The sequence below is a fragment of the Sinocyclocheilus rhinocerous genome, unplaced genomic scaffold, assembly GCF_001515625.1.
Source record: "Sinocyclocheilus rhinocerous isolate Xijiao unplaced genomic scaffold, SAMN03320098_v1.1 scaffold432, whole genome shotgun sequence".
NCBI lineage: Eukaryota > Metazoa > Chordata > Actinopteri > Cypriniformes > Cyprinidae > Sinocyclocheilus > Sinocyclocheilus rhinocerous.
The window spans coordinates 952,640-960,955 of record NW_015627225.1 but is presented as its reverse complement, the minus strand read 5'-3'; the positions used below and the strand labels follow the sequence as shown (position 1 = coordinate 960,955).

At 37.6% G+C, this 8,316-nt stretch overlaps 1 long non-coding RNA gene across 1 annotated transcript in view; it reads right to left on the bottom strand.

Moving 5' to 3' along the window:
- Window positions 1–4,912: 4,912 nt before the first annotated feature.
- Window positions 4,913–8,316, bottom strand: part of LOC107721429 (uncharacterized) — a 20,559-nt gene continuing 17,155 nt past the window's right edge. Inside the window, exon 4 of the long non-coding RNA XR_001637710.1 lies at window positions 4,913–5,044. This is a non-coding gene — a long non-coding RNA (uncharacterized LOC107721429). The remainder of the gene's footprint in view (window positions 5,045–8,316) is intronic.

Genomic DNA, 8,316 nt, shown 5'->3' with positions numbered 1-8,316 from the left:
AGGAGTTTACTGAGGCAAAAGTCATAGTTAATGGTGAGAAATGGACCTTAAAATAAAGTATGATCAAAATCTGCAGTGGAAGATGGCTATTGTCCAGCTCCAAGCCAATGTTATGATGCATTGGCTTTTCAATGAAATGTTGAAAACACAATATACCAGCAACGGACAAACTAAGGCCGAAGAGTGTGAAAAGCAAAATCGATTGCTTCCAGAAGATTCATTGTGTTCTGGTGAGTCATGAACAAAATTTCAACCTCAACTCCTTTTCCAAATGTCAAACAAGTCTTCATTTAGAAACAAACGATTAAAGCTTTCACCTTGAACTGTCAGTTTTGAAGTTGACTATATTCACCAAACAAAAATCCAAAAAAATCTTTGTGAAAGTGTAGCTGTGCTGTCTCTAAAAAATAGATTATCCTGGAGTCTGAACGCCAAGAAGCTGACAGCAGCATTTGAGCAAATCGCCTGATAAATGTGACCCGATCTTAGAAATGCCATGGCTTTTTCCCCACAGCACACAAATATCCCCTAAACAAACACCCCCGCTCGCTCTCTCTCATTCTCACAGCTGCCACATTTCCGTCTAATTGCCACGTATTTTTAATATATTCCTTTGAGCTCCTCCAGATGAATTGTGAAGTAATTGCAAACTTGACATTTACCTCAATTAATAAATCATACACTAAATGGACGGGTCACTGTTCTGTTATCAGCCAGACCCTGGATGGTATTCTTCTGAGGTGAACCTTGCCACGGAAGTACATCTAGAAGAGTTGGAGTTTTATGTTCGGAGTGTCTCCAGTCCTGCTCTTGGTCACTATGCAGATCGATACAGGAAGGCTCATGAGAGCCATTTAATGTTCGTGTGTCGATTATGTTTGGCTGTACTCCAGCGTCTGAGAGTTGTTTGTCTCGATAATGAAATACATAATGCATGATGGGAAGGGAGAAATAAAGAAGCTACATCTGGTCCCTTACGAGAAAGGAAAGAGTCAGAAGGAGAGCGAGGTACAGTATTTGAAAAATAATGTGTTTTTTGAACATTAAAGCATGTCAACATATTCTGTTACACCAAATACACAAAATAATGATCTTTAAAATAGCATCATATGACCCCTTTAAATATTGTTGTTCAGCATGAGAAAAAGGACGAAATATTGATGTGCGCATGCGCAGTAAACCCTGGTAGGACAATCTGACGGGTAGGATAAAATGTCAGGACACCGGCACGGATCAACCTGTTCTTAGCCATTTGTGGGGATCACAAAATAAAAACCGATATGTAATTAAATTACCGAACACGTCACCTGACCCCCATCTGTTCCATCTAATTATCCTCACGTCGCGCATTAAAAAGCGAGCTAACAAACGCAAAACCTCATAACACAATTGAGCTTCCTGGGCCTCGAAAATGAATTAATATTCTTTTATTCTCCTCAGAAGACAACCGCCGAATCACTCCTCTGTCCTCAAGCGACCTCATTTAGCCCCAGGGCTCTGAATCCTGTGATTTGTTTGCAGAATAAGGGATTTTAAGTGTTATATATTAGTCAAATGCTAATAAATACAAAGTCAAAGTGTTACATATTGTGTTTTCGTTGCTTCTGAGGAAAGTTAAAGCATGTAGACGCATCCGTTTCTCCGTCCTTTGGTATTTAATGCTCTCTTCGGGCATTTATAATTATTCATTTGGATTGTTTGTTTGTCCATTTATGTATTCAGGGTTGTTTTTCTTGTGAACAATAAGGGAATGAACTAATGTGCTTTCTTATATGTCTGAGGTAAATGCAACTACACACAATGAACAAACAAACACACAATACTTACTGGTACACACAAACACATAATAAACTGGTTTGAGAGAGAGAGGGAACCAGTATAGACGATGAAAGAGAGAACTTAGATTCCCCCTTTTGAACTCCCTATCAAAGCGCATTGGTTTAAGTAAAGCAGCTCTAAACTGCATGGCCTGAGTTGATCTGCAAACTTCTTCTATGGTAAGAAAAGAGGAAAGGACCACAGAAACTGACACTGCAATTAAACCAGGGCTCCCTAGCGGCAATGCTTCTCAACCTTTTTTATGGTGACGCCACACTTTGAAAGAAAGAAAAAAAAACTTTGGCGGCCGACCTCCAGAATATTTCATCTTAAAATCAAAAAAAAAAAAAAAGAATATGAAAAGAATCCCTCAACACCATATTAGGAGAAGACAGCAGAGGAGAAGAAACCATGAATAAATAAATAAAAATACAATAAAAACACTGCTTTTGGACATCAAACGTCAACACTGTACTTCTGAACTTGTGAAAGTGAACAAGATGTGAGAACTAGTGAAGTCTTCCACAATTTGAGAAGCGCTGCCCTAAGGGTTTCATATATATGCACTCTGTAATATTGCATCAATGTTACACTACAAGACTGCTGAACAGGTTTTATTGCCTTTATTGTCAAGAAAGTTCAGCATTTATCACCCTGCTTGAAATATTTGGATTCGGTACATAAAATAACATTAGGGGACAAATGCAATTTTCTGTTCATTTATTTTTAATGCACAACCTTTAAAGTTGCTCCTGCTACCAGATTAAAAGATATTTGAATTTGAATTTTATGTTTTTCGAATGAAACACTGTGTTTGGGTGACATATTTTTATGGTGGGGGTAATGTCACTCACTTATGTAGCGTTTCTTATGCTCCATTAAGGGCTGAGATCTATAATTACATACACTCTAAAAAATGCTGGGTTAAATATGGACAAACCCAGAGATTGGGTTGTTTTCAACCTTCTGGGCAGTAACCCAACCGCTGGGTCAAAACAACCCAATCGCTGAGTTTGTCCATATTTTACCCAGCGCTGGGTTGTATTTAACCCAGCATTTTTAGAGTGTACAGATGTTTCTGAGAATTAATTATCTCATTTGGTTTAATGTTCAAAAGACATTCTTTGTTCCTTTAGAGCATGTATAAATGATAGAGTAAGATTGATTTAATTTGTAAAGTGTGTGTGAGTAAACGGGTGTATGTGTGCTTTTACCGGTAAAATGGATGTGTGAAATTGTTTTCTTTTCATAAAAGAAAATGGATGTGGTGGGAGGGGGAATAAATAAATGGATGAACCCTGTAGAGAGGAGAAGAAAATGTTGAAAGGAAAAGGAGAGAATTAAACTACAGCTTATGGCTAAAATACAATCCATTAAAAACTAGCCCGTGATGAACACATACTCACACAAAATGTGTCTGCCGTTTACCTCCTTCTATATGCTTGCTTTATATACGTGTCAGAGTCATATCCATAAGCATATGCTTGTGTTTTACATCTGATGGAAAATTCCCCCGACATAATAATCAATCTTGACATCATTGAAGCAGAAGAGACATTGCCTAGACATATGTTTGCAAATATGTTAATATATTTGTGTTGTAGCAATTTTCATGTTCCAAGGGCTATTTTTTTAATAAAACTAACAGACTTCAACTTCTTTTTGTTATGTGAAGGTCAAAATAAAACAGTCTTTACAAACAGTTTTTAAACAAACTGTATACATTATGGGTCAAAAGTTAAAAGGTAAAGTATAAAAAGGGGCATTTTTTCTTTTTTTAAGAATACTTTTATTCAGTATGGATACATTAAATTGATCAAAAGTGACAGTAAATATATTTACAAACTTACAAAAGAGTTCTATTTCATATAAATGTTGTTCTTTAGAACTTTGTACACATCAAAGAATCTTGAGGGAAAAAAACGGTTACTTAAAATTGTAATAACATTTTTAAAAAATACAGATTTTACTGTATTTTTGATCAAATAAATGCAGTCTTTGTGAGAATAAGAGACTTCTTTCAAAAACACAAACAAAAAATCTTACCGACCCCAAACTTTTGAACGACAGTGTACATTCCTTCAAATGCCTTGTCAGTGAAGAAGAGCATGAAATGAGATGTGTAAATTAATAAGTAATTTCCAGTACAGAATGCTATTAAACACGACGCACATTGTGACGTGATGAAAATTACATTTGCTTGTTCGTAAAAAAGTAAACAGTAAAAAAAAAGTGTAAAAAGTGTGGTTTATTTTCTAAAAGTTCACAAGGCCAAAAGTGCCCACTGTTGAAGAAGCAGCCGCACATGTGCAAGAATGTCAATCAAATCTGACACCTCCTTCTGGTTGTGCACCTGTTCGGTTTCAGTCAAGTTGTTACAAGAGAGAATTTTTGCTGCTATTGACACGTCACGCGTTTTCACAGGCCTCCCTTTCTCCCCCAGACTGTCTGTCCTCATTTCTCATCCACACTTATGTGTACACCAAATAGCTTGTGGGCAAAATGTAAAGAGCATAATTAAAAATGCATATAACACAATGTAACTATTGCATCTAACCCAAACCTCAGTGTAGCTGCATTTTTGTAACAGTAGCTAGTTTGCTGCTAGTCAAATATTAATATCAAATATCAATAGTGGCCACACCAGCTTGTATTTGTAAGTTAATAAATGACTGAATATTAGCTAAAGGGAAAAAAAGGGGAAAGAACTACAAAATGCATCCCATGTGTCAAAAACTTAATCACACCATCTGGACAGAATGAAGAAAATACTAAGCGAAAATCAAAAAGAGGATGCAAATCAAACAAATAGGTACTGACCAAGAGTGAATATGTGTTACATCTTCAGATCTTCACCCAAATGTCAGGTTTTCCTTTGAAACATGCTTTTATGCAGAAAATGTGGATTTGAACGCATTTTAAAGATGCAAAATGGTTTATCACCCTATACAATCTGACTGCATGTGAAAGTTGTCATTATTACAGACAGCTCTGTCTCCTCTTCCTCCAGAACTAGAAGCATCTGTACATGCCTGGAATGAACAGACTGGACAGATGAAAGTACTGTTTTAATCAGGACACCTGCAGCTGTCACATCTGTGTGATTTACAGAGCTGATATGAGGAGCTGGACAAAGGGGGAGGGACGGCTGAGGCAGCAGTATCTGGACGCCACTTCAGTTCGAGGGACCAAAGACAACGTCTCAGTGAACACTTCTTTGACCTTCCTTAAACCAGAATAAAACACAGTGAAGTCATTTATTCACCCTCAAGTTCCGGTATATATATATATATATATATACATACATACATACATACATACAGTATATATATATATATGCTAGTATTTTCACCAGCTAAAAAATGGTTTTAAGTCAGTTATTTCTATCTTTTGCTGTAGTGTATCTGTAGGAAATATCAGTTTACATTTCCAAACATTCATTTTACCATTAATTGTAATAATCCAGTGAGATTGTTGTCTGATAACAGTCAGTGCTCCACACAGAGATCTGATCTCAACATCATTCATTCTGTCTGAGATTACATGAAGAAACAGAACAAACTGAGACAATCATCATCCAGTCTGTCTGGAATGACATGAAGAAACAGAACAAACTGAGACAGACTAAATCTAGAAGAACTGTGGCAACGTCTCCAAGATGCTTCAAGAAACCTACTGTACCTGCAAAGCTACAGTGCTGTTAAAAGTTGTAGGCACTTGTGTAAAAATGCTGTAAAATGAGGATGCTGTCAAAAAATAATGTCATCGATTTACTTTATCAATTAACTTCTATTAACTAAATTAAATCAACATTTGGTGTGACCATCCTTTGCGTTTAAAGCAGCCTTTGCCCTATAGGTGCACTTGCGCATAGTTTTTCAGGTAGCTTTGCAGGGCACATGAGAACACAAAATAAATTGTGAAAAGGGTCCATTGTAAGGATAGGAATAATCCTATAATAAAAATAGGAAAAAAAATAAAAAATTTTGGTAATTCCACTATAACATTTTCCAAAATATCTTGTTTTATATTCAACCAAAGAAAGTGTGACAAAAAACATTTGGAAAGACTTGATTAAATGATTTCTGGGTGAACTATTATTTTGAGTCCATAAACAGCAGAAGATCTCAATGAATGCTCAGCTGGTTTTTGTACTTTGTATTGTAGGTCTCTCCTTCATTGTTCTTTAAAATCTCAACGGTATAATTTGTGCAACCTTGCATACACAAAATTATAGTGTTCTGCCAAACCCCTGTGGTAAAGATTTGATGAACACTGCCACACATAATCACATGCAAATTAGCTTTAATGGAAAACTGTTTGGCAGAAGTGGCAAACTGCTCATTTTTGCCAAAGGTTTGCTAAAGGTTCACTGCTAACACTACCTGAATGCCTCTGGCAAACAATCAAATCTACCAATTATTCCCTACAATTTGTGTTTACAAGCTTTTTTTGACCGAAAAACCATGCGGTTATGATCATTGGTCAAATATACAGAACATCATGTATGTTGCCTTCTCTCTTTCTCTGTGGTCCGATGAATTTGTGAGAGAACCATTGATGATTGTGTTTGGCTCAATAATTTCACAGTGAGCTGAAATTTGTTTAGTGCCGACGTCATAGTGCAAAATGGCGCATTGTTCATTAGAAAACCTCTGGAGGTTTGAACGCCTCTGTAATGAATTTATTATCTTCCTGCTCCCTAGCTTTTCCTTTTTTATCATTTTCTCCCCCTACCTTCTCCATTTCACTGCCTCTCTTTTAATCACTTACTCCCTTACCTTAAAATTCAGAGAAGCAGTATTGGCAGGAGTATAGAAATACAGTACTGCCAAAGCGATATGAATTCAACTGCCGGGGGGGAGGGGGTTGGGGGGGGGCAAACCTTTTCCCAAGGAAAATAATCTTTTCTGTTTTGAAGTTTCTAAACATTTTATTATTATTTTTTTTTAATTTTGAAGTTTTTTTATTAGTTCATTAAAAATTATTTACATTAGTATTTCATTTTCAGTACAAACAGTATATTTGTCTTCTTTTCCAATAAAACAATCCAAGCATTTCTAAAAGAAAATAGATTGACTTAAGAAGTAGAATTGCATAAGATATTACAGACTTTTTTTCAGAGAGGATATATTTTGATTTCTGTTTATTTTTTTCCTATCCAATTGGCAAATAGGTGTTGTTATTATTAGTAGTATTTTTGATAGATTTATGCTAAAGCAAGAAAAAAGAGCAAATGTTTTAAGCAAGTTTAGATTCTTTTACTGGAAAACAACACAACAATTGTTAAGTATTTTATTTGTTTTACTTTTATTTATGCAGAGATGTTCTTCTGGTTCTTTCAGTGCCTTTGTGTTCTTGTTCCATTTCTAGAATGCACCACAAGCCTTCCTTTAATTTATTTAATGGCTTGGTAACTTGCCATTTTGTGGACCTGTTCAAGGTCTGCTAACATTTGAGTTTGTTAGAGGTAAGGGGGAGGTCTACTTCATTTTTCAATAGTTCATAGTTTATTAAGTTTTCATTAAATTTGTTTGATTACAATTTTGAGGTTTTGGGTAGGTCAGCTTGATTGATTATTTCACTAATTAAAATCTTAGACCACATGTGTAACAGATCGGCCAGGCTCCACCACCACCCAATCACAACGATCCCTCTCACCTGAGTTCTAAGCACCTGCACCTGTCACCTATCAAGCACCTCATCAACCAGCCTGCATAAAAGCACACACCTCAGACACCCTCACTGTCCGGTCTCGTATACACGTAGAGGACTCAATGACTTTGCTACTACTTCCATTTGAATACTTCCTGCATTACTTACCTCCTGTGTTCCTCCTAGTGTCTCCTCGTCTCCAAGTGTCTCCTGTTCCTCCTTGTTCACGGATCGCTGAGGTGTGTGCTCCTCCTGCCTACATTCCAGCTCCTGTAAAGCCAAAGACTCGGATTCCCCCACTCATCATATCCTTCGAACTATTCATCCACCATAACATCCTCTGGACCCTACCCCAGTACTCTCTGTGACCAAATAAACCTGTTTTATATATACTAACCTGTTGTGTCAGACCTCTTCCGTTACAGAAGACCGGGCCAACACCGACGGCACAGATGAGTCACCCCGATCCTTTCCAGGAGCTCATAGACTCACTATGACGAGTGCTACGCAATCCATCGGCACCGGCACCGCCGGCATCACCACCCATCACCTCATCCCTCCCAACCAGCACTTCTTCGCCGGAGAAGTCCTGAAGTGGGGCAAGGATTGCTTCCCAGACTGCTTCCACGGGACTCCAGCACCCTCTAAGAAACTCCCAGAGGCGCTTTCCGTGAGTTGCACTCCACTACTATTAAGGAGCTCCAACGATTCCTCGGATTTGCCAACTTTTACCGTCGCTGCATTCTCGGCTACAGCAGGATCACCAGCCCCCTCACCAACTTACTCCGAGGGAAACCCAAGTCTCTGTCCTGGACTCCCCCCGGCCTAGAAGCTTTCTCCTCC